Source organism: Drosophila hydei, unplaced genomic scaffold, assembly GCF_003285905.1.
Source record: "Drosophila hydei strain 15085-1641.00,03,60 unplaced genomic scaffold, DhydRS2 tig00008135-arrow-pilon, whole genome shotgun sequence".
Lineage (NCBI taxonomy): Eukaryota > Metazoa > Arthropoda > Insecta > Diptera > Drosophilidae > Drosophila > Drosophila hydei.
In genome coordinates this window covers 2,053,162-2,080,644 of record NW_022045844.1, presented here as the reverse complement: position 1 = coordinate 2,080,644, position 27,483 = coordinate 2,053,162, and the positions used below count along the sequence as shown (strand labels likewise).

The 27,483-nt window shown below is 40.7% G+C and overlaps 1 protein-coding gene and 1 long non-coding RNA gene across 5 annotated transcripts in view; both read left to right on the top strand.

The window, feature by feature from the left end:
- Nucleotides 1–27,483, top strand: part of LOC111592743 (division abnormally delayed protein) — a 64,176-nt gene that overhangs the window by 16,691 nt on the left and 20,002 nt on the right. The window lies entirely within an intron of this gene.
- LOC111592751 lies at nucleotides 18,127–20,064 on the top strand. 4 transcript variants are annotated; one of them, XR_002750985.2, is made up of 4 exons: nucleotides 18,127–18,309; nucleotides 18,553–19,355; nucleotides 19,412–19,805; nucleotides 19,866–20,064. It is a non-coding gene; the product is annotated as an uncharacterized LOC111592751 (long non-coding RNA). The 4 variants fall into 4 exon arrangements; XR_002750984.2 differs by having other exon boundaries at nucleotides 18,127–18,276; nucleotides 18,553–19,805; XR_002750986.2 differs by having other exon boundaries at nucleotides 18,127–18,283; nucleotides 18,553–19,805.

Genomic DNA, 27,483 nt, shown 5'->3' with positions numbered 1-27,483 from the left:
CAAAGGAAAGAGTCACTGATAAGGATGCAGCTGGTTGCGGCTGCGTCTGCTACTGGTGGATGTCATAAAAGCAATGAATGTTAAGCATCTCGTGTTGGTTTAATTAATGCAATTAAACGGCAAGCGAAGATAATTGAAATTGCCCATAAAAATGAATGCGACACATGTGCGGCAACATCTTGGTTCGCTCACTCGGGGTGCCACAATTTGTCTTCGATAAGGTGTCACATAAATTAGCTCTACCACAAAGAACAATTCTATACCCTACAAACAATGCTAGCTGGGTGGGAATCCTCTTTCCGTTTGAAAATCAATTACTTAAATAATATGTGAAAAGTTTTCTTATTTTTGCACAAATACCCGAGTTGAAGGCTTAAATAAAGTTGTAAACACTTAGGGCAACACGAGCTGGCAACATGGCAACATGGCAACATGGCAACTTGTAAGCCACTCTCGAGTACATATCTAAGCAATTTCTTGGTCAGCTATCAGCTTTCGTGGCTTGTTGTTGTGGGTGTGTCTCAGACACTAATTGCAGCTTGTTACGTTACCTGGGCAAAAAGGGAGGCAACTTCCGGTAATTAAGAGTCGAGCGGCGACTCCGCAACGTGACACCAACACCGAGGCCAAGCAGCAGACCTAGACCAAGACCATGCCAAGGCATAAGGACAGAACTTGACGCAGTCACTTGTTGATTTAATGTCCTGCAGTCGCCAGTGCCGTCTGCAGTCATATATATATAGCGAGAATATATACTATGTAGGGGCAGTGCACAAATCCCACTTAGTGTTTTTTTCAATTAAAACTTGTAAATTTGAAATGAGCCCCGAAAAGTTGGGCAAACAGCAGCAGAATTTATGTGGCAGCGCCTTCGGGGCACGACTGCTCGAATTCATAAACATTGCATACAATTTTAACTAGTCGACAGCGGCTGCAACTCCACCTGGGCCAGGGCTGGCTTCAACAATGGCCACGCGGCTGGCCGCCAATGGCCAATGAACCTTTTGCATATGGCCGGGCCAAGCTAAGGTCAACATGTGCCCAATGTTCTACGCCATGTTGACTCCATTGAAATCTATTATGCATTGGGGAGGCAAGGGAGCTCAGAAGAGGAGTAGAGCAGGCCGACAGGCGGGCAGGCAGGCGGCGTGGCCATGTGCAAGCGCATTATGCAAAAGTTTTGCCTTAGCTTTACAATTTTTCTGGTATAATATAGAGACTCATGTGTGGAGGCACTTGAGTGCGAAGTGCTTAACTGGGTCGAGCAGCAGAAGGCTCCAGTTCCGCTGGCAGCCGTGTGAAATGCAATCAACTTTTTGTTTGCTGCACAATTGGGCGCAAAAGGCGAGCGGATGAGCAGGTGAATATGATAGACAAAAGGAACAATGAATAACGTGAATAAAAAAAAAGAAGAAAAATGCAGCCAATGAGAGGAAGCTTAAAGCTTAAAGCTTGGATTAAATTGCATAAAAAGCAAGAGATTTGAAGCTCTTCAGATTTTCAGCAGATTTTCAGATGTTCTGTCAAATAATCTTTAGCAGCACTTCAGCTCAGCCCATCAGAGGGCAATGCCACGTGGCATCATTTCTGTCAGACGCACGACCAATAAATTATTTATCAAACAAAGAGCATGCTCAATGGCAACAATGACACTTTGAACAGCAGCAGCAGCAGCAGCAGGAGTCAGCCGAATGTTGCCACAACCCTTGGCCTACAGGCGGCCCACTTCAGCCCAGACATCCGGCTCTCATTGTTTCCCTGCCCACTCAGCGAATGGCAACAACAACGAGAATAAACAACAATAATAAACCATATAAATAAATGATAAGCCTCGCACATGTACAATGACATCCCGTGAAAAGGTAGATGTATATGTATCTGTGAGGCTTCTCTCCTCTTGTGTGGGTAGCTCGCCCCATTGACGTCGGGGTGCTGTAGCACTAATGAAAATGTCAAACTGACTGCTGCAGTTAAACTATCCGTCTGACCATTACCAACACTTATCATCGAGCATCATCATTAACTTTTTTCTGTTGATTATTTTTTGCCTCTGATGTGGCTGGCCAAACGTGAGCTTGTCATAATATGATTGCTGATTGTAGATGTATGTATATATATATATATTTTTTTTTAAAAATCTGTTTAACATATTTATAACTACATTTTCAATTCAGATTCTGATTTCGATGCTGATTCAAAGTATTTGATTTATATAGCAATTGTTTGAGCTCTGCTCATAGTAAATATAATTTAATAACAGCTTTAAAGTGCTAAGAGAATAAACTTGGCTGAGTTCATCAAGTTGAAGTATTTGCAGAATTTAAGCAATTTAATGCAATTTCAATGCTCGTCGCATTTGAAAATTTTCTTGGAATTTTCGACCTAAATAATAACATTATTAATTGAAATACCTTCCATGATTGCTGCCAAAATTAGAAAATAGTATCTGAACTGGCCGCAAAATATCTCAGATTGCCGGCTTTTCCGACTCCATGACTTTTACTGTGTTTTAATTTTAGCTGTTGCCTGATTAGTTTCCAATTTGTTTGCAGCTCAATTAAGTACGCATAATTCGCAGCAAAAATAGCAGGCTCGCTGCTCTGGGCCCCTGCCTATCTTTTTGCACTCTCCCTCTCTCTCTTGTCTCAGCCACGTTAAGCTGGCAACAACATAATGTACTCGAATCGAGAACGAGGGCACGGGAAGTGCTGGCTGATTCCGCTTCCGTTTGGCTATCTTTTGCAAATCCCTGCACTAAATAACTGCCAGACTGGCAGTCGCCATCTGCCTAAGCTGCTAAAATCCAGCCGCCAAAAATGTTTGTGCCATACAAAAAAAGAGACAGCATCAACAACAACAACAAAACTTTGTCAATTTCGAAACGAAACTTGCGACGCTTATTAAAGCAGTCGACAACTTGCAAAAGTTTTTGCATTTTGCAAATGTCTCTTGCTCTCACACTCACTTTATCTCACGCTCTCTCTCTGTCTCGCTCTGCTCATAGCTCTAAAAGACAACTGGAGCTAACCAAACGTAAACTCTCTGGCTGTATTTTACATAACTCTGTGAGCAATAAAAATTAATTTGCTGCCCATTTGGAAGTGCTTAATTTGTAAACGAGACCATTGGGGTCTCCGCATGGTAAACCCCCTAGAAATTGTTGGAGGTGGGTGTGTTGGAGTAGGGCTGGGGTTGAATTGTTGACTTTAGCATGTTGTACAAACTGTGCCCGATTGCCATGTTTCACTTGCTTCCTTCTGGGCTACGTTAGCTGGTTTAAGAGAGAGAAACTGAAAAGAAGTTAACGTAGTATATGGTAAAACACCAATATTTTATATATATTTGAATATTTTTCAAAAATCATTTCTAAATACTAAACTTATGTGTTTTCTTGTAAGATTTATATAGATTTTTTAGCTTATCCTTGGCATTCACTATTATCTTGAGTAAGGGCATTCGGTTTTCGTTTTATGCCCTCTCGATGTTGTCTCGCTGTTGTTTCACAGATTTTTATCGCTCTACAACAACAATAAGAACAACAACCACAATAACATGGGCGACATTTATATGGCCAAAAACGCAAATGGCGTTGAATGTTTGCAATAAAACAAAAATTTTACAATGCTGCCCGCTTGTTGTTGTTGTTGTTAGTTGTCGGTTGCTGGTTGTTGCTTGTCATGCCTGACCCCGAGTGCTATATGTGGACTTTTGGCGTATTTTTTGTGGCTGTCCCGTTGTGGATTACATGTTCGTTTGCCAGCACAAATTTATAGTTTGCTTTTGTTTTAAGTGAGAGAATTAGAATCAGCATTAGAATTGACCAACAAGCTGTGTCTCAAGTAGTTATTTCCTATATACAGTATATAATATATAGTCTGATTATTAATTGGTGAAATAACTGAAAAACACCAGAGCTTGACTTTGACCTGTGGGTTAGGGTGGCTGGCTGAAAGAGAGAAAGCGAGAGAGAGAGAGAGAGCGAGCGACTGTGGCACGATTGAAGCATCCGCTGATGCTGTGGGCGTACACAGACACAGGGCGACAGATAAACCCGGCCCCCAGTCGTGGGCAGCGCTTGACAAATGTCAAGCAAAACGCGTCGACTGTACAGCACTGGAATCAGCAAACGACCTCGACAGCCAGTCAGGCAGCCAGCCAAGGGTGAATCTGAATCCGTATCTGTGGCTGCGGCTGGTGCTGTGGCTGTTAGAGGGTCTCTGCGCTGTCTGTCAGTGGGTGGGCGGGCATTACGTAAATCTTGACGCAGTGAAATGTCTCTCTGCATTTAATGCATACAAATTGGTCTGATTTAAAAAAAACCGAACAAAAATGCTGTACAAATTTGCTGAGGCACTGCACACAGCTTGGCCCGAATCAAGGGAAACAGACTCGTAGGCTGCACATAATCATAAAATGCATATTATGCGTTCAAAGTGCGCTACTCAATGTAGAAGAAGAAGTAGCAGGCACTGTGGCAAGTGTGAGATTCTTAAGAGATTCTCTTCACACACACACAGCTCACACGGATGGCAAAAGCTTTTTGCTTAATTAGAGCAAACATGAAGTGCTTGACGCAGCTTTCAAAAGCTCACTAATACATATGCAGACAGACAGACAGACAGATAGCATTCTGGCTTCTTCGAAATATAATTGGATGCTGCAAATGATTTTTAGATATTAATTAACAGTCTCGCTGGGCTGTCAGCAATGCATGTCAGAGTCAGCCGTGCCACATGCAACGGGTGCAGCATGCACCCAAAAAGTGGCTATCGGCGCTGCTGATTTATTGCAACCCAACGCATTACGTAAACGAGTAAAATTTTATGCATGTTCCTGCTGCTGTGGCGCACTTTTTCAAGCTGCCACCTTGCCTCAATGCGTGGCAGCTGCGTATCAACGCGCCAGCCATTGAGTGGCAGGCTTGCAACCACTTGCCACAGCCGACGCGTTATTTGTCTTTCAACACGATGCAGCATCCACATCAGATCCTGCAGCCTGTCAGCATCATATTTTATTCAAGGCAAGTGCATTCGCCCTTCCACTTGGCCAAAGCAGCTGCTTGAACTTTGACTCTAGCTCAGCCGCTGTGCGTTGCCTTTAGGCATATGTTCTTAATTTCTTGCCAATTTTTTTTTTTTTTTTTTGCATGGCAAATCAGTTTGGGTCCAGCTGTTAAACTGGTGCTAACTGCAGGCGACGAACGGGTGCAACGTTTGCAGTCAATAAACTTTCTCAAAATAGACGCCGGCGTGTGTTGAACTATGACACGCAAGCAAGCAAACAAATTAACTCAGACCCGTTGCACCATCAAATCTATTCAATGTTAAAACAATAACATGCACATGCAGACATGCAGACATGCAGCCATCCACACATGCTGACAGAAGCACATTCGTCTGGAAAACAGACGCACAACTTTTTCTCTAAACAAATCCATTTAAATCAGTCGGAACGACAGCGGGCAGCGGCACTGCCTGTCAGTCAGAGCATCAGAGCATGGAAGACAAGTAAGAGTGTTCTGGTCGGCAGTGCACGACTTGCTGATACCCTGAATTTGGCAATGAATTCATCTATTGATTCCTTCTTGTTGTATACTTAAACATTTTCATACAGTTAGAGTATTCTATTTTAAAGTGCACGACTTGGTGATACCCTGGTGCGCTTGTGCATGGGACCCTCATGTTGTCTCTATGTTGCTAGGCCTTTTACTATTTGAGATAAGTTATACAACTCAATTTTTAGGGAAGTGGGAAATGCTATTCAAAAACTTAAATATATCTATAAACTGTTTGTCACATCCACAAACCAATACACCCCTTTTCAAACAGGTGCAGGGTATAACAAAAGGAAACCCCAACGAAAACTTATTGTAAAGAGCCGCCTGCCTGCGCCCCTTCACAGTTGAACTGCGCTTGTTGCCACATAATTAAATCTCAATTCAAACAAAATGCTAAACATTTCAAACTATTTTATGGCCATCTGAGATGCAGGCAGAGTCAATAGTCTGAATGTGTGAATGGCTATAGTATTTAATATAATAAGAACTTTTCTCTTTGTGATTGTTGCTGTTGTAGTTGTTGCAGTTTACTTTCATTTTATTCATTTGTGTTCACTTCTCTTCTGTCGTTGCAGGTAAGCGCACAGTTTGACATGGATTTGGCACAGTTGTTGAGGCATTGATGGACTGTTGGTTAGTTGGCTTGCTAGGCACGCAGCGTGTAATAAGTGCAAGTGCTGCTGAATATGGCTGTCGTTGCCCCATTGGCCCAACTGCAGCAACAACAAAACTAGAATCACAGCAATTGCAAACGATGTCTTCGGGCGACAATAGACAGACAGCAGGAGAGTTGGAGGAGTGGGTAGCAGGCAACTGGGAGCTAGTCTGACAGTGAATGGAGAGCAACAATTGTTGCAGACACATTGACGACGACGACGACAACGACAACGGCAACTGGAGCTGCAGAGAGGTGGAGAGTGGGTTGGGACTGGATTGCGGACAATGCCTAGTTTGTTAGCTGTGCTGCCACTGACAGATGCGACTGTTGCAGCACGACTGCAGCACGCACATTTCCCAGACTCTGTGCAACATTGAAAATTGATAATGAGCCGCAGCAGCAGCGGGAAGAATGGAACTTGCCTTCAGTCATCGCGCCTTATTGGGCAGACCACGGAATAGATTGCAATATGAATGAAATGCTAGCCATGAATGGAAGCTGCTTGAATCACTGACTGACTGGCTGACTGGCTGACTGACTGATTGACTAAATGAGCAGCTGAGCTCTGTGCGCAATGTGTTTGGCAAGCAATCAAGCGGACGATAAGATAAGCGAAAAGCCTCTGCCTGCTCAGCCAGAAAGAGCAACCGAAAACTTCCGAACCCCATCCCGCCTTGCATACAGCTCCGTCCAACTGTAACTGAGGGAACTTTTAATTATGATTGACATGCGGTCGACGTTGACGCCGGCAACGGCTGCTGCCACCCACAACAACTGGCATCGATTTCAACACGACTTAATTTTTGAAGAGGGTTGCTGATTGCCGCTGCCAGCGTGCGGTGCTGTGTAACTCATCAGTCAAGCGGCTCGACACGAGACAATTGCAACATAAATTCTGTTGCCCGACCCCTAAACGAGCCGAGGGCTGATCTGCTTAAGGGTAGCAACAGCAATTGTAACAGCTCTGCCGAAAGCAGCGACAAAAATATTAAATTATATTCGCATTAACTGCGAACACGCAACATGACAAAGTCAGTTCTGTGTCTTGCTTCTTGTTGCGTGTTGCACAAATCCGACACGCAACAACACAGCAAAACGTAAAACAACAACTGTGATAGAGAATATCGAGGGGTTAAAATACGTTTATCTCTGATATTGATTTTCCATGTAAACCAACAGAAACCCTGCACTGGACACCCTGTAGCCCAGTACGCTCAGCTTGAACTGTGCGAAGGTGGTGTAGACTTGCTGAAATGAAATACGAAGAGAGTCTAGAGTCTAGTCTAGAGCGAGCATTGCATATAAGAAGGGTAATACTTTCAGTTTTCTATTAAAAAACACCCTGTATATGAGCCGTTGATGCGGCTGCAATGATTGTATAATTTATCTACAAATCACTTATAAATATAACAGAAATAGCAGAGAGTTTTAGCCTGTCCCGTAGACAATTTATTCTCTCTGCAAAGTAATCGAAATTCCACTTGCTTTGAATACCCTGTACTTCAGATTTGATAAGCAATTGCTTAGTCTTAAATAATATATATATTTATATATTTGAAAAGTATCTCTAGTAGAAGAGCAAGTTAAGAGGAACAACTACTCCTCCCTTTGTTCTATGTTTATAGCAAAAGACACCCTGTATTCGAGCCGTACTCGAATGGCATTGACGCTTAGTAAAGCTGATCAGCAACATGTAAAGTCTGTCTGCACTTCGTTAACAAATTGATACATGTTCTATATATGAAAAGCTCAAATACAAATTGAAAGTTAATTGATTTCCATTTACGGATTTGCCCGAACAATCGAATCAATGAATGCCCAAAGAAATCAGACACAAATTTCAGTTGATTAAAGTTAAATTTTTGCTGCTGTCTCTTTAAATTGTTTATTGTCTGGCAGAACTTTTTCATATGTTAAATGCGTTATTAATCAAACGCGCGCATCTTTCCGAAATACAGAAAAAAAAGTTTGCTCAACTTTCTGCTTACATAATGTGAACGCAACCCTTTAGCTTCTGGCCAATTCTCCGCTCAGCTTATTTGAATATTAGCGCTTACACAAGCATACATATATGTATGCATATAAAGAGCCGAGCACAGCAGGGGAGACTTTCAGTTCGCAGCATGCGTGGCAGCTCCTTTGACAGCCAAAAAGTAAACAACATTCCATACACTGCAAGAAAACTATCAGCTAGAAAGAGCGCATGCATGCCCAATTAAACTGACTCATCAGGGCAAAACTTTCGTATCATTTAAGCTGCTAAATGCCCGACGCATTCATCTTAATTAGCAAAGGGCTGCCTGGGCAGGTGTGCGTCGTTCGCTCTGTCGCTGTGTGTTGGCGGCGAGGTCAGCGCAATGCCAGACAGTCGAAAAGTTTTGTGGCAATGCATGCAGGAAAAAAAAAAGGATTCGTGTCGAGACTTGGGCAGGATACACACAATAATGACGACGGCACTATGAATGATTGCCGCGGTGCGCTTTGTTCATGTACATTTGAAATTTCGGCTACGGTTGGGGCTACGGGGTCCAGACACTGCGGAAGTGAGGCAAAAGCGGAAGCGCCCATACGCCACGTCGGCCGGCGGCGTCGATGGCAGCTGAAAATTGAATAAGCGCAAGTTTTCGCGTGCCAAAAATGTTACCATTGTTGTTGTTGTTGTTGTTGTTGTTGTAGCTGGCATTTGCCTGTGGCCCTGTTGTGCTTTGTGGGCGGCGCGCAGCCCTTATTCATTACCCAAGCCCGCCGCCAAACGAAAATGACTTGAGCCGGCAGCGACTGCTGAGACTTGGCGACTTTGTAGATACTTGGCGGGCGATAAAAAGGTCGGCAGTAAAAACACCAACAACAACAATAATAATATTGTCGAGGAAGGCTGCACAACTCAATAAGCCAAGTTAACAGTCTATTGAGTCGCCTTGTCGTCCCCCTTGCACTCTCCCTCGCTCTATCTCTCCTTGCTGAACTGACAGTTACCTAATGGCAAACATACACAGATAAAGCATTAAGTTTTTGGCCCAAGAACTGGAGAAATGCCATGGAAATCGATCGATAATTCGTGCTAAAAGATAAATTACCGTTATGCGGCGACTTTGGCAACATTTTTTATGCTCGCCCGGACAGCTAAAAAAGGAGAGTTTATAGGTTTTGTGTTTACCTCTCTATACGTCATATGTCTGTAACCTTAAAGTGCTTAAAATTCATTGTGTCTATATCCATATTCACTTGGCTTGAATCGAATCACTCCTGACTGGCTCTTCAGATTGTGGAACCTTGGCAATGCCGTAAGATAATTATTTCAAATGCAAATCTTGCTGCAACTTGAGCGAGTATTTTGAGGTCAGTGACGTCCGCTTGCAACGTTCTGAGTTGTTTTTGGTTGTAGTCCTCATTTTTCCTTTTCTCTTGGTTTTTTTTTCGGCTGATAATATCATTGGCCGCGGTTCGGCTAATAGCTGCGCTGATTCCATTAATTTGCCAAATGACAGCCAAGCAGGAAGCAGGCCACTGGAACCAGACGAAGTGGATCCGAGTGGAAGTGGCGTGCTCTATGAAGTAGCGGCTGCTGCTGCTGCTGTTCCCTGCAGCTCGCGCCATTTTGACACTAATTAATTAAGTTTTATTCCCTTTTGCTAGCAATTTCTATTGTTTTTTGTCTTAGAGACTTATCGCAAGCAAATCAAGCTTAGCCATTTATATAAAGTAAATTGAATACTTTCAAGAGGAGTGGGCTAAGTAAAATAAATATATTCTTAGTTTTCATCAACTGCTCTGTTCTGTTCTGTGCTCATTTATGCTTTATGGCAACTATGCATAATATATATACATTGCATAGATTTGTGGCCAGATGTCACGCACACACACACACATATATACAGCCACACACAGATACGAAACATAAAATATATCAAGTTGTGGCACAGCATAAGTTCCCTACGGTACCGAAGGGGCCCCATACAACAACTCAGCAGCCCATCAAATAAACTTGAACGAGCGACAGCCAGGCAGGCAGACAACGTATGCAAAGCAGTCGAGGCATTGCACAAGTAATCATCGCTTAAAATATATCGATTACAAATGTCACCACAACCGAAACCAAAAAACAAGATCGCATCATAAATAAATATTAATTAAAGCTCTGAAATCCAAGCATAAATCTCAAAAACAAAAACAAGTGGCCCGAATTTGATTTTTCCGTTATTTATGAAGGCGTGTTTTTGTTTTTATTTTTTTAATTTTTTTCTTATTCTTTGTGTCTGATTTATTAAACAAATATTTGGCGAATACAATAATTGACGAAAATATTTGCCAGCATGACAGAAATCTAAATAAAACCAACTTTGCGTAAAGAATTCGAGACAAAATAGTAAAAAATAAAAGAACTAGAGGCTGAAGTGAAGCCGACAACGAAATACTCTTACAGAGTATGGCATAAAGTATTAGCTAAAAAAGATTGTTTCTCCTCTATAGATACTAAGATGTCCTGACTATTTCACGACAAAATTGTGAATATTGCCTGACTATAGATACTCTCTCTTCCTCTTTGCATTACACACATTTAATAGCAAAAAGTTAGCATACCTCAATATACTCTATGCGGCGTATATAAATGCCAAGCTCTATATACATATTTGATTTCGAGCATTTCAAAAAGCAAACTAAAAACAAGTCACGCGTTTATCATTTCGAATGGTTAATTTATGCGCGTCTACACAATTTTGGCAGCTACACTTTACACCGAACAGCAAAAAAACAAACAAAGCTTGAGGAAAAAACCTAAAGTGAAACGAAAATGAAAATGTTTAGAAAACAAGCAGAGAGTAAAGTGTTCAAATCGAGCGAGCCGGCGCTTTTTATGTATTTTGACGCGTCGCTAAATTTAGCAGGCAAATATTTTGCGCCCCAAGCAGCAAAAACGCCGACAATTTGATGCGCAACTTATGCAATGCATCCGGGAATCATATAGACAAACATATACACAAGCTAACTGTACATATATATATAATCTCTGTGTAGTTAGATGTTTATGTGGTGCACAGCTATTTAATTGCCCTCGCCGCGTGCAGCAAGTGTCAAAGACCCCGTGACCGAGTGTACCAGAGAGCCAGAGCCTCGAGACCGCATCGAGGAACTACGAAAATGTCGCCAGATGCCCGCCCGCCTCATCGTCGTCGCCGTCGTTAAATCGTATAAAAAGCGCAACTGTCAACTTGGCAACTCGCCGCAAACCAAAGAAAAAACCGAAAACCCAAAAAAATTTATCACGCTCTGCCTTATTGCGTCAACAGTCATTCAATGCCTGCGCGTAAATGTGTTAGGGTATATCAATCATAAGAGCTAAAGCTTAACGAAAATATGATAATCAATAGCTGTGTATAAATCAAATGATTATGCTTAAGAATATACTAAATTAGAAAAGCTATTTATGTACTTTTTTGATAGGCTGTATAAAATTCAGAGAGTTAGAAATTGTATTAAGGTTGCAAGTTGTCTCAATCTCTGCCTTTTCGATTCATATCTATAGATATTTCTGGTTGCATAGATACAGCTAAGATCTAATTTCTGTATGCAACCCAAATGTTCAGCTAAGTATGCTTCCTATTGGCTTTCGCACCGGCAATAGTTTGCTAAGGACTCTGCCAATACTCTCTGTTAGCCACTTTGCCCATTTACTGGGTATGCCTGACCGCAGGGCACAAAACCCAACACAAAACCGTTTCATTTAATGCAAAAACAAATAAATAAATAAAATAATAGAAATAATATAAAAGCAGCTAAAAGCAAAAAGCCACAATAAAACAAAAAAGAAAAGTTAGACAAACTACGAGGCCTTCGAGCTGTTTGCCAAATTAGCGGAACGCAAACTTATGGCACACACTGTCGTCGAACTGGCTGCCAACTGTGGCGATGAGTCAGTTACACTCGCCTAGCAAATGCAGTTTGCAGTTTGTTGTTTGCAGTTGCAATTGCCATCGCATCTGCCATCTCATCTGCGCATTTGGCTGTCTGAATTGTTGAGAAATCTATTTTAGTATTTTTTTATCTTTTATGATTTTGCATTTAAATTTCATTGTAAATAGAAAAAATGTGCATTGTTTTTCGCAGTCAAGTGATCAACTGGAAAATGGAAAATGAAGCTGAAAATTGTTAAGCAAATCACGCAATGCACATAGAGTCAAAGCCAAAGAAATCAGTAGTAAAATATAAAAATAACTAAATAAGGCGAAAACAAATGAATTGTTGCAAATTAATTATATAAGCGTTGTTTAAGTACAGTGAAGCTAAGCTAAAGGCAACGTCAGAAGGAAGTTAATGATGAGCAGATATAAGTAAAGGCAGCTAGCTCTAAATGTATCTGCATTCAATCTGTATCTGTATCTGTATCTATGCCAAAATTTGTTGAAGTAAATGTGATGGATGCAATTTCAAAATGAGCTTGACTAGATTTGAAACTATGAGCAGAAGCTACCAAAGGCAGCAAAGAGTAGTTCCAGATGTATCTGTCGTTAGGTATTTATACAAATGTATCTGTATCTATTAAATGTACTTCAGGGATAGCCAAAGTTCCACTTTCTATATATTTCCTTAAAGTTTAACTATCAAGAAATCAAATTATTAGAAAATGTTAGCTAAGCAGCTAGCTAAAGTTGGTTTGGCATTTGCTCTTGTAGCGACAGCAAGTTGTTAAATAAAAAATAATTTGATGTTTATTTTTTGCGCATTTGAGTTCGCTGGAATATGATAAGATAAGAGCTGTACATAAAAAGCCATATATAAGTGCAATACGATAATCAGATTGACAACATAGTCGGGTTGCACTGTAATCGCATTTGAGACTGAGTAGCTGCTGGCGAAAAGCAAAGCCAAAACCGTTTAGCTATGCACTCGCGGCAGACAATGCGACGACAACAGCGGCAGCAGCAACGCCAACTGTGTCAGAAGCAGCAGCAGCAGCAGCAACAACATTGGCAGCAACTGCAGCCAAAGCCAGTTTATTGCCATTGTATTGTGCGACAAGGCTAAAAAACTGGTAAAGAGTCGCCCCCCAACTGCTGCTCCTTGGGGGCTGCTGCAACGGCAGCCTGCTGTTGCTGCTGCTGCTGCTGCGGCTATGGCAGTGACATCATCCCCAAGACAGGCAATTAAAACTAATGTATTTGCCAGATTTGTTGGATGCGATTTTCCAAACATATTGCCAACTCATTGCCCACATTGCCACAGCCATTTCAAATGACCCAAAAATGACTTAACATTTGTGGCAGCTGCCCCCCTCGCTGCTGCTGTCGTTTGTCTGCTGATTGATGCAATTTTATGACATTCGCGTGGGCGCTGACTGAAATGTGCTTGTAATTGTTTTTAAATAGCCAAAATGCACCGGCTGAACTTGGCTAATAGAAGTCCAAGCTGATTTATCTATTGCGTTTACCAACACTGAACAGACATTCGCTTAATTAATGCATATTTTAACAGCTAGACCCTGAAGTCGACTTAACTCATTTGCCTAACTGGCCAAACAAACGCGGCGCCTTTGACACTTGCTTACTGTTGTTGTTGTTGCTGTTGTTATTATGACAGAGCCTGTCATTTTGTGTTTAACTCAAAATGTTGTAAAATGTATACCATTATCAGTTTATTATAATTATTCGTAAAGCCAACTTTCAGTTTTTCCTTTCCACTTTCGGCCCGCCTTCAGCTGCTTTTTGTTTTGCTTCTTTTCTTTGGCCTTATCAGCGACTTTTGCAGCGGGTTTTTGTTTCCCGAGAAACATTTGCTGAAATGTCATAAATTTGCTAATTTATTGTTAATGTTCTTTTAAGTTAATTACGCCAAAACAAAAGGGGCAAAAAGCCTCTTAAGACACGCATACAAATTGCGGTTGAACTTTTTTACATTGTTAAAACATCATGTTTTTCTAAATATAAATATATACATATGTATATATATATATGTAAACGTGTTTCAAGTGTATATACTATGTATATATATATAAAGACAGGCAACTGAGCTCGGCTCAAGAGCTAGGCTCAGTTAATGAACTCAAACTTAAAGCTGTCTCAAGTTAAATTGACTTTGTCTTGCCAAAACTTTTTTCATATTTATTTTTGGAAATTATATTACTTTGTTAACAGTGAAACATGTTATTAAAAATTGAAAATTTTGTGTTTGTAAATAAAAATAAATTTTCAGTTTATTTTTATAACAAATTTAAGATATTTTTTCTTTCATAACTCACAAGATTTTCTCCATAATTATTTTTTCTCTCCATTTTGATTAAGTTAATTATAGCCTGGTGCTTGGCATGTTGCCCAGAAGGCGATTTATGAACGGCAATTAGTTGATTTATGTTAATTTAATTAAATGGCTTTTGACCCAACATTATGCATGGGTCGCATTTAATCGAAAGTCTTTATATGAATTGTAAATAATGAAAAATGTATGAAACTTGATATGCGACACATGACACAGGGCAATTGTTGTTGTTGCTGTTGCTGTCGAGCTGCCTGCTGACAATTTCGTGACAATTTATTGGACATATCAATGACAAAAAAGGCCACAAATGCAATTGCCGCAATTGCAATATTTGGGATTTTTTTATAGATTTTTGCGGCACTTTGACAATCGCTGCAAATCCAAAGCCAAATCCGAATCAATGCGACTCGTGTTGCTGCTGTTGTTGTGGCTTTGTTGGCTAATTCTAAAACGGTTTGCTTATATAACTGACAGCGACAATTGCTGTTTTTGTCTGAAACTAACCGAAAATGGTCAGCAGCCAAAGTTGTCAAATGCCTCAATGCAAACTATTAATTAAAAAAGAGAAAACCCGAAAATGCTACGAATTTCGTTTGAATTTTCATAGAATTTAGATAGATATTTAAAATTCAGATATAATCATGCCAGGCAGAAGCTCAATATGCACATTGCCTTAAGCCTCCTTACCAAGTCACCCAAGTCATCCTTAGCCAGACTTTAACAATAACAGTTGGCAGAGCGAAGGCGCAGATACAATGACAGCTAATCATCAGAAACGACTTGAACAACTTCATTTGCGAGACGGTTTTTCATTTGGCTCATATTACACGCACCGTGGCGGCATATGCCTCTATGGCTCCAGCTCTTTATGCCCTTTGCCCAGGCTTATGCGGCGCCCGCGTCGAACTCATGCACAATTAGTCACTTGCAAGTCAATTAAATTCCCAGCGCCTAACCACAACAGACGCCGGGAGAGCCCGCTGGCCCTCTCCTAGCCCAGACAGGCACGTATTGGGTGGGATGGGTTCGAGTCTACCTGTGGCCGGGTCTCGGAATGTGACTGAGGACACGACCACGACTGCGGCCTGGGACTGCGTCACGCTGTTGTAATGCTCTGGCGCTTATTTGCAGTAAAAAGCAATGACAACGGCGGCGACAACGACAGCGACAACGACTACGACGCGAGAAAATTACACAGACATAGAGAAAGATAGAGAGAGAGAGGGAGAAAGAAAGAGTGCGGAGGGGCGTGAAAGACAACGCACATGGACAGAGGCTCAAGCGAAGGTGCTGGCTAGGGGAAAAGTAAAACAAAACCATATTATTAACGCCTCATTAAACTTTTAACGATTTTAAATTACAGACTGCAAACGAGACCAGCCTAATGAATACAAATTAGCCGCACAAGAGCTGTTGACTCTGACTTGGCAAAAAGATACAAAACATGCATTAGACGTAGATACAATTGTATCTGCAACTATGTGTGCTCGTGTGTGCCTGACAACTGAGGCCTACGACAGCCTTAGAAACTGACAAGCAATGGGCCTAGATACAATTGTATCTGTAGCTATGGAGCCTATGACAATAATAAAATCAGTCTACTAAAAGATGAAGAACATGAAATGGACATAGATACATGTAGTATGGTAAGAGATGCATAACTGATATATGCATTAATAAAACTGTATCTGCAAGTAACAGCAGCACATCTGTGTATGTTTATAGATACAATTGAATCTGCTGCTAACTACAAACCTGAATCTGCCTATAAAATGTACATATGTATCTACGGATTGCATCTGTATCTCTGTATAGAAGTATGCATAACTGTATCTGCAATGTGTATAAATGAAATTTGAGTTTAATTTGTAGCTGCATCTGTGCATAGATACATTTGTATCTGCATGTAGCCATTGCATCTGTCTCTATGTTTAGCTACAATTCTTATATCTGTAATTGGGAGACCTACGACAATAGTACGCAAGGCCTATTAAAGCAAATAAAGCACGCAAGAGTCATATACACAATTGTAACTATGTCTGCATAGAGTGAGTGTGCGATGTGTGATATGTGAGGCCTGCGACAATAATACGTGCTGGTCTGGCATTCCGTGTCCGACTGTCTGCAAATGACTTTTCAATGTAGCAACATTTGACACGCGTTATAGCTAATTGTCATTAATTGTTCGAAGAGAGCTAAAATAGCCGCTCGCACCTTCCCTCGGTACGCCGGGCCATGTGATTATTAATCAGGCATTGGACATTTGACAGCTGCCAGTTGATTCGTTCGCTTGTTTAATTGTAAACACTTGTTAAATGCAAATGAGCATATATGAATATATATATATATATAAACATATATATATTTATATGTTTAGATATCTACACACGATTCGCACGACAGACAGGTCAGGGCCTCGACTCGAACGACATTTTATATATATCACGACTTGGCTCCAAATTTTTTGCCAAACCAACTAATGCATATTCAAAGTGTTTCATTCGTTCGTTAGGCCTAGTCACATTTTAGCATATTTTTTGTTGCTTATATATATATATTTACAAAGATATATATATATATATATATATATATATATATATATATATATATATATATATATATATATATATATATATTTTTTTTTGCCATTAAAGTTGCGTTCGCATGGCAAATTAAATGTATGTCATTAAAAAATTAACTGCTTCCGTTCATGCTAACAAACATATTCATATATATAGATATATCTTTTTTTAGCCCCACATCGGTGGCGAAAAGCAGAAAGAAATTAACAAGAATTTGGACAACAAAATACAGAAATGAGTCGTAAATTACAATTTTCTTTTCAACTATGATGTATCTGTTAATTGTTGCGAAACGCAGACGCACAGCTACGAGTATTTAAAATTCTTATATTTATTTATGATTTTGAAAGACATAAAAACGCGCTTGGCTCATAAATCATACACAAAAAATGTGCTAAAAACTAATTTAGTTCTTGGTTGCCTACAGAGAAAAATATGCATTAAAAATTCATTAAAAAATTATGAAATTAGATTTCCGCGTGAGGTCAAAACAACTTAATTATAAACATATCAGGCAACATCTAAAATAATTTACTTAATTTACTTTGAATACATTACATAAAAATATGTCTAAAAACTCATTTATAAATTATATTTGCTCCAAATAATTTTACAAAATAATTAAAAGAAATCGCAACTATTTTTTCTTTGGGCATCGTTTCAGTTGTTGTTGCTGCTGCTGCTTTCTGCTTTACGCCTCGATTTAATATCAAAGCAAAGCCGACAGCACAAAAGATACAGATACAGCTCCCCGTGCCCCTCTTTGGCTCCGGCTCTATCTCTCTCTCTGCGTCTGTCCGTCTGTCTGTCTGTCTACTGCTGCACATCCTACGCGGTCTTCCACTTTGTTAGTTTTTGGCATTTTGGCAAGCAACCAGAAAATACAACAACAACAACTCATGTTGAACGTAACATAAACTTTGTGCCGGCTTCTGGCTGTTTGAATATATATTTTTTGCAGAATTTATTTAAGGTCTGCTTGCAAGTAGAAAACATTGCGAATGCACAAAACAGCAAAGGCCAGGCAAAGACTACAAATTAAAAATCGAAACGAAATCTCAATAGAAATTTACAAAAAGTCAACAAAGAAAAAGTGATCAAAATTTATGCAAAGTCTCGTGCGCTAAGGCAAACCAAAATCAAAACTGAACCGTGACGAGCTAAGCTCGAATAGCAGTTGGCCAAGGAGTGCCGGGGGCGAGGTGTCCAAGGGTCTACTTTGGAGAGTGGTAAACGGTCAGGCAGGCACTGTGTGGGCGCGTGTGAGAGTTGCCATTAAATAATAAGCCAAATACAAAAACAAATAATTTAATCACTGAAAGATACGAGAACAGGTTGTCTGAGCGATCGATGAATCGTTTGTGGCGTTTGTCTCAGTCTTCTTTTTGGTTGTTTCAAATATGTATATATATATCGAAAAATAGATTTCATTTTTATTGAAATTATGACATTCATCTTAATTTGCGCTAACACATAACTTATTCAATTTTATTTCTTATTTGCAGGTGTGTATCTACTGCGAACAGGTTTTCTTGGCGAGCATTCAGCGTATACAGATAAATGGTTATCCAGACAAAATATGAAGACGATTAAGCAGATGCCTAACCAAATTTTGAGACGTTCAGAAGAAGCCAAACCAAAGTATTCATAGCTCAGTTTATTTAACAATTGAGAGACCCAGTCTTATCTTAATTTCAAACTCCACTGCAATTATCTGATTATGTAAAGAGCATGCGCCTCGTTTCCATTGGGACCTGGCACAGTCCATTGCAGCTGACACATGGATTTCACATGGATGCGTGCGTGCTCTGCCGCTAGTAATTTAATTAAAATGCAAGTGTATCAAGGCCTTTGCGCCGCATTTGTAGCTGAAGCCTCTCAGATCTATCCACATATCTATTCATATATCCAGCCATGTCCACGCGCATGGACATGTGTGCGCCCGATGTTTGTGCTGTCATTAATCTTTCGACAGCAGCGCCTACTGCTCCTCTTCAGCTTCAACAACTGTGAAAATTGTTTTGCTGCGCATTTTCAATGGCAAGGCTTTGTTGCTGTTGTTGTTGTTGTTGTTGTTGCTGCCGCCGTTGCCGTTGCTGTCTAATGATCGCGTGCAGTTTTTCGTTCATAATGGGGCCAGGCGTCGTCATATATCATAATTGTGCCAAACTATGCAAGCAGATACAAACGAGCAGGCGTCTATCTATGACTCGTTTATGGCCGCAGATACTTGGACTTGAGCTTGAAGCCGGCTTTAGGCCAGATGCAGATTTAAGCCGCTTGATTAATGTGTTCAATGTGCACACTTGTCAGTTGTTATAAATGTACTTTGTTTTCTGTTAATCACAGCCGCTAAATTCCCAGCTCACAATGAACCGTGAACCCTGCTCTGTCGTAAATTAATGATCCCTTAGAATGTGGAAATCGCTTTGTTTAATTAAATTCATAAATCCAGCTTGAGCTTAGCTCAAGCTTAGCCATGGCCGCGCATTCCACAAATAACTGTATGCCACCCACTGTGCGGTGACAGGCTAGCGAGTGTGACAATTGAATTTTAACATATTCATAAGCGAATTATAATAAAATGTGGAGAAAAAACTGTAACAGAAGTGTTGAGATCGCACTAATTACATGTCAAGCGGCCCACACACTCGCAGCCAACACCTTGGCGCATAAATTTACAACAAACGACGCATGTCGCCCGCCTCGCCCCGAGCTGCCGCCTTGTCGCAGTCAAAACTGTTGCATGTGGCACTTTGTAAGTTTGTTTTTTTTTTTGCCGGCTGAAAAGTGTCAAATGTGAAATTTATGCCCGCAGACAGACTGTCAGACAGACAGCCAGACAGATAGGCAGACAGACGCATTTGCAGTCACATTCACAGCGCACGCGCAGCCACCACGCCCTCTCTGTCCTGCCCCCATGCCTCTCTTTTGTCCACATAGGAAATTAGCACACGCTGTCACACACACACTCACAGAGTAAACAAAAAAAACAACAAAAAAAGATTTAAATAAAAGCCAAAACAAGTTGTTAACTTTATTAGCGTTCACTTTGAGCTTTGTGCGCAGAGACAGAAATGCGATTTGCATAAAACGCGACTCGCAATTAGTTGGCATGCAAATCGCATATGGAGACATGGGCCTACAGGCCTAGCTGTGCCCCCGGTCTGCGGGTCATAACTCAAATGCCCCAGCCGTAGGGCAAGCACTGTGCTCGAGCAGACAAAATGTAACTACGAATTCGCTACGTGCGCGTCTTGGCAAAAGTAGAAAAAATCCCTTGCAAATCGTTTCTTGTTAATGGCTGTATTTAGACTCGACAGAGCGGGAAGGTGAGCTGTAGGTAAGCGTATTTGGTTTCTGTTGAAATACAAGTATACTTGATTACCTCGTAATTGCTCAGAGAGATAGATCTGAGATATTGTCAAGTGAGATCTTAGCCCAGTGACAACTTCTCTTGAAATTCTGATTCTTTGACTACATTATCTTTATTTTAATTCCACTTTTTTCTCTAAGTGTTCATATTGCACACATAGACACAGCTCAGTGACTGAGTACCTCATGTGTTCTACCTCCGCCCAGCACGTGGTCTAGGTTTGTTGGCATCTTAGTCATCGAAGAAGTACTTCATCTGTTTCGATTATAGGCAATCTCGACATTGTCTACATTTACTGCTTCTAGATATAAATATTTACCAAAACATTCGCTCTATGTCAACATCTTTTACAGCATTTTAATGTCTTGCTTTTACTTTGATTTCAAACAAGAGATCATTAACTTTATTTGTTGCTCATTTGGTGCTGCTTTGTCTCAGCTTTAGAGCTGCAATTTCAGTTGCAAATGCATTCGCTGCGTGTCACGCAGACTCATTCACACACACAGCAATTCCATTCATGTGTGTTGTTTGTGTTGTTTATTAAATGTTGCTTGGTTGTTAAACGACAAGCATTGTCGCCGTCGCCGTCGCTGTCGCTGCTGGGCAAACAAATTGTTTGCGCTTTTATGTGCATTCGAATATGAAGAAAATTCTTGTCATTCAAATGAGCATTCAACAATGCACGCACACGCACTCACCCATGGGAACAACAGCAACAATATATTCATAGCTTGTTGTTGTCAATTTTTATAGATATTTCATGAATGCTGCGTGTGTCTATGCTCTATATATACATATATGTTGGCTATACTCACGAGTACTGACACTCACACTCATATTCTTATTCTTATTCATATGTTCGCCTGTCAGAGTCAGTTCAAGGCTATTTTGATTGATGGCCTTGTGTGGTGTCCGCGTGTGTGTGAGTCACGCAGTTACTTTGATAGTTTCTCTCCACGCTAGAGACACTATAGACTAGTCAGCTACTTAATGCTTGCCTTTTTTCTGCCCGCCTCATTAGTGCAATTGAAGAGTTTTTACCGTGAGCATTCAGCAGGGAGAAGGAGAGAAAAAGTGCCTAAGCCGTTTGCTCATTTCCTGTGGCACTGCGTGGGAATCGTGGCCCCGAGCAGGTGGAGTACGCGCGTAGTTTAATACATTTTTAATTGCAAAGCCGTTTGGTCAACGAAAAAATAAAATGAAGAAAGAGGCGTTCCCAATTGCAGACGAGAATTGTTTGTTTGCTACGTGCAACCTGCAATTGGCAGCTTCAACTTTCACTCGTCGTACTTCGGTTCAGAGGAAATCTGTCCCCCGGGAGAATTCTCTGCAATTACAAGCGGCGAGCGATAATAAAAAGCCAACGCATAAATTACGGCCCAAAATTGCTGGAGTCACTCGCTGTAAAGAAAAACATAAACAAAATCAAGCGCACCGAAAGCAACAACAAAAACAACAAAACTTTATAAGGAAGTCGAGAGTGCGGCACGCTCGAAAATGCGAATGCGAGTGCTTAATTGAAAACAACGCACAAAAAGCGTCTCGTCTGCGACCTACTTGGCGTATACGTAATTACAAATTTATGTGAACGTCACTCGATATGCGCTCACAACAACAACAATAAAACAAAAACAAAACCCAGCAACAACAATCGCAGCCAGCTTAACTAACTTGGCACGAATGCATAATTCATGCGAGTTGGAGCTGGTGCCACAGCCACCGGCGACACTTGCCACGCTGCCACAGGAATCGCCAGTCGCTTGCAATAAGGTGCTCCAGTCCGAAATTGGAGTTAACATAAACGAAAAATTCCAGCTGTAATATTTAATGACTATAAGTCGCTTAAGTTTAAGTACAATTGTGGCGCAATGGAGAGGTTTTGGGCGCAGTCTGATTGGGATCTGAAACCTTTGACCAAACTGAAAATGTTGACAAGCGACTATCTTGAAAAGGCTAAATGAGTAGACTGCATTTGGTTGAGTTATTTTATATATACATATTTTAAAGAGCTGACAATACTTTGTACACTTAAAGTCACATTAAGTAAAGAAGACGTTGTATTCAAAAGAAGCGACTCACACGAATGTAAACAGCTGCAGATGTGCGAGTCTCGAAATTCATTTGATTGCTGAGTAATCAATACTCGAAGTAGTCAATACAATTATTGCCAATTGATTTGATGTAAGCCCTGTTATAATGGATGATTAGTCAATATGAAACTAAAAGCCAGGCACAAGTATAGATTTGCATGAGCTGAAAAAGGTTTACAGTTATAAGTCTCAGATTACATTTGGTCGAGTTACATTCCTCTTGATAAGGTACCTGGCACCAAGTCATTAAAACTTCAAGTACGAAGTCCACTTGAGCAACTCTCAACAATCCCCTCTAACAACTCGAATTCAATTGCAACTGCAATTGCGCCTGCGCATCGTTTGCTTGGGCGTCTGCCACACACGAAAATATGTCTGGAGGCTAACTGGAAATCAATAAGCGCGCACACGCTACAAATTGTGGCAGGCCCACGGCTGTTGCAGTTTCGATTTCGCAACGTATCTAATGAGGCGCAAAAGTGGGCGTGACAGCCGCCTGTTTGTGGCAGCGCAGATGTCAGCAGCTTTGCTTACAACAGTTTGCACTTACATGCAGCACTCGCCACTTTTAGTTAGTTTTCTTTTTCTTTTTTTTTTTGGCCAAGTGGGCCGAAAACCCGCTCCTGGCGGCAGCAACAGCCAACGACCGACGACAGATGAAGCCATTAAATTGGAAAAAAATTTAAAAATAATATTGCTGTATTTGTTAATTGGGCAAGTCCAATGAAATTACATTACATTTTTTCACAATAATTTTTTCCCCATTGGCGCAGGTTACAAGAAAATTACATTAACTGTGCTAGCGTATATGAAAAAGCAGCTGAACTCTCTGAAAAGGCTCGCAACGTTTTTATATATATTTAATTACACTCAAATAAAGCTCTCAAGTATTTGTCAGCATGGCAAAACATTTCTTAGTAATTATTTATTTGCGGTTTAAATAAAAATCATCGGTATAAACTTGGCTAATTCCTATGAATGAATGCTTAGGCATTCAGAATATGTCAGCTACAAATCTGTATAATTGCCTCCGGGAAAAGAGCGGGGGAGCGAGATAAAAATAGAAAATCTCAGCATACAGAGATAGGCAAATACCTGCCAGATATGAGAGATTATTCACAAGAATATTCTCAACGATGATGTGAAGAAATTGTAGAGATAAACTCTCGAGCAGATTAGCAAATGCAAAAAAAAAAACATTAGAATTAGAGCTACTGTTAGGAAAACTGGGCACGCATTTGAAAATTGTGAAATCATCACGAAAAACGGCGGCAAAAATTCTAGCAACCCGAGAGCAAATTACGTGCGCCGCATGAGCAACAAGACGCACAAAGAGCCAAAGGCAACCACAATGAATGAATGCACGAATGAATGAATGAATGAGTGAGTGAGTGAGTGAGTGAGTGAGTGAGTGAGTGAATGGGTGAATGAATGGGTGAGTAAGTCGGTGAGTGATGCAATGAGCAGCTACCAGTTACCTAGGCGAAAGACAACAGGCGCTGCCAAAAACAAAAGCCAACTGAAAAACTAAAGGAAAAGCAAGGCAATAGCGGAAAATCTGTGCATTGTTTGCTCTCGCGCTTGCCACTGCCAGTTGCCAGTTGCCCCCGCTCTGATCCAACATTCAACATTCTGTCGGCATCTTTTGTTTGCCATTTTGTTTGCTTTTGCGGCTTCAACGTAAACACTCAATATTTATTCCTTTGTATTTGCGCCGCCGTCCCGCCTCGGCCACACCTCGGCGCAGTCGCAGCCACAGCGTGAATCCTTTTGCATTAACTCTGATTTTTTATGGCCGGAGCTATTTTACGCTTTGCCTTCGACTTGGGCACACGATTTTCGTGGGCGTAATTGAAAGCCGCCCCACACACAGAACTACACACACACACACACCTACACCCACAATGATGCATAGCAAATTTGTAAGCCAACTATTTAGTGGCCAAATCAAAGGCAGAGCGACGTTGCGATAAATCGCAGTCGGCCCATGCGGCGTATGCGCAATTGCTGCAAAAACAGCCGCCGGGGTTAAGCTTCCCTCATTGCTGTCGCGGGTGGGTGGGCGCACTTGTCGGTTATCCCACTGCCCACACCCCCACTCCACCACCCTCTCTCCATCTCACTCTCTGATTGCTGTATTGGCAGTAATAAAAATGTCGAAACGAAGGCTTGCGGGCATTTGCCGAATACTTTGCAATTGTTGAGCTTCATGCGATTTCAATGGCTTTATCTGTTTATGTGTCTGTATAGGTGTGTGTGTGTGTGTGTGTGTGTGTGTGTGTGTGTGTATTGTAAGTGAAGCAGTGGCCAGCGTTAGGCAAATATTGAAGCATTGAACACGTTTCAGCTAAATTGCATTTTTATTGCCACCTACTGCAGGCTTTGTGGGATTCGTTAAAGCAGACGTATTGAGCTACTGCTAATATACTAATGGACCTCTACTAAGTCTAGTATAATAATTAAGAGATTTAATTTGTATGCATGAACTCTGTATGCAAGTTTTTTATGCCCTCAACCTTAATTGCTTTAACATCGTTCGGTTTCATACAATTTGATTTGGTTTTTCGAATAAATTTGTGTGCAAAGCACTTGGATTGGACTTCAGTTAATATAGGAAACATTAAACCATACTATACTACTATACATATATTTCTATATATGTAGACTATATACTATAAATAAATCAACTCTTTGCAAAGTTTCTCTTCTAGTTTTTCCTTACTTTCTTAGACAATCGAGCTTAGATTTAAGATCTCTATGTAACTTACAACACTTTCAGTATTCTGAGCAGATAAAACTTTTGACAACTCTAATTCTTCCTTTAACTAACCAGTTTTCTATGCCACATTCAAGCTTAATTTTATATAGAAACATTTCAGTCAGCCTCTCGCACTTTTTCCCCCTTTCATTTGCACTTTTCAACACTATTTTGTGCATGTTACGTGCCTTAGCTGAAAATTGTCATTGTTGGCTGTGAAAGGGTTTGGGCATCCTTTATTGACAAGTCTGTCCATTTTACATTTTCCATTTGCTACGAGTTTTCCCTGCCCTCGGCAGCTGCATTCAAAAGGTTGCGAAAATTCATTTGCATGCAGAGCGCTTGTTTGAGTTTATCGATCGAACTCTTAGACGAGAGTGAACGAAATCTTTGCAGCAGTCAACAAGTGCTGTGTGAGTGAGTGTCACTGTGATTTCACAGTTACCAATTGTTAGGTAACACACAGAATAGCGTGATTCGAGTCTTCTATTCCATTTAAATACGAATTAACTAGTTATTTGCATGTTGACTATCTAATCGTTGCCTTAGCCAAGCTCATCGCTGCCTCGAGCTGACACCTACAAAACGAAGCTCACACGCTCCATATCGTAGCAGCAGTTGCCTTTATTTAATAAACATTTACGAGCCCATGTTAGCATACGAAGTGTGGGCACGGGTGTAGTCCGAGAGGAAGTAAGACAGGCGAAGGGATTTGTTGTCATGCAATGCGCAAACACAAAACTAATTGAATTTTTCGTAGCTCTTGCTCTGTCCTTACTGTCCACTCTCGCTCTCTCTCTCTCTCTAGCTGTGTTTGTCTGTCCAGCGCTTTGGCATTTTGTGCAAGTCAGCAATAGGAAAAGCCAGCCATTGTCTGCCTTGGCCTGGCCAATACGTGCCACAATTTTGGCTTCTCACAGCATTGTTTTGGGTGCGGTTTATTTTGCTTTTATTTTTGTTTTGCTGTTTGCGCTGCCAAAAAACATAATCAGCATATAATTAAAAGCAACTAACATGCAACAAATTACACGCAAAGTAGCTAGTAGTCTAGCCACGTCAAGGTTGCTCGTGATAGTGCTTCGATTGGGCATCCTCTTTAGCGAGCGGCGCGCGCTGGGCGTGGCACGATTGACCCAAAAATCCATTTAGCAAAAACAGCTCAAGCAACAACAAACAACGACCGAAACTTTTTGTTTTGTGTTCCAAATGTAGTTTTTATTATTTATGCTGAGGCAACAACTGGCACCATTTGTATGGCCCGCAGTGTGCGTCTACTGCTATGCAATTATGCTCTCGAGTACATCAAGTTTTTCGAGTGCTCAAGACCCAGACAGACGCAAACGCATTTTCATTGTCCAAAAATGTGACCCAATTAACTTGAGCTGGCCATTGTATTCAATTTAATTATATATATTTCTTCTAGTAATTATTTTGACGGCTTTGAAATAGTTTTTTTTGGCACCAATTTAAGTGCAAGCATTGCAGTAATTGTAGCTAGTTTTTTCACATTCTCTTTTTTCCTCTTGTAAGTACGTAATATGATGCCAATAGCGTTCATTGGCTTAGTTTGGGATTTCATTCAGATAGTCAGCAAGTCGCAGACCTTACGAATTGTGCCTCGCCTGCGTAATTGTAGTAGTCTCAAAATGCTCAGATAATGTGCTCGACACAGGCCACCGACTTGGCCCACTTTTTCGTATGTTATCAGCAGCAGAAATGAAAGTAATTAAAATACTCATAATTTATTGAAGAATATTTAAGGTCAAAAATCAGTGAATTTTATTGAATTCTTAATAGCAGCTTTTACAGTAAATTAGGCCTAGTAAGAGGAGCATGTTGCTGATAGGATCAGAGGAAGCAACATGTGCATGTTGCTGTCATCACGAACAGACGAAAACTTTAAAGCAACAATTAGATAGAATCGATTAAACTTAAGTGAGTGCTTAACAGCAGCTTGGACAACAGGCATTGCCTAAAGCAATTCAAATAACAACCTATTGCTGATGGGCTCACAGGCAGCAATATGTGCATATTGCTGTCGTCTGTAGCTGATGAAAACTTTATAGTAACAATTAGATAGGAGTCACTAAGCATAGGTAATTGCTTAATAGCAGCCTAGGCAACTGCCTAAAGGCAGCAGCAACAGCAACAGCAACATGTTGCTGGTGTGAAAAACGAGTGCAATATATGCATTTTGCTTGCATTTAAAACA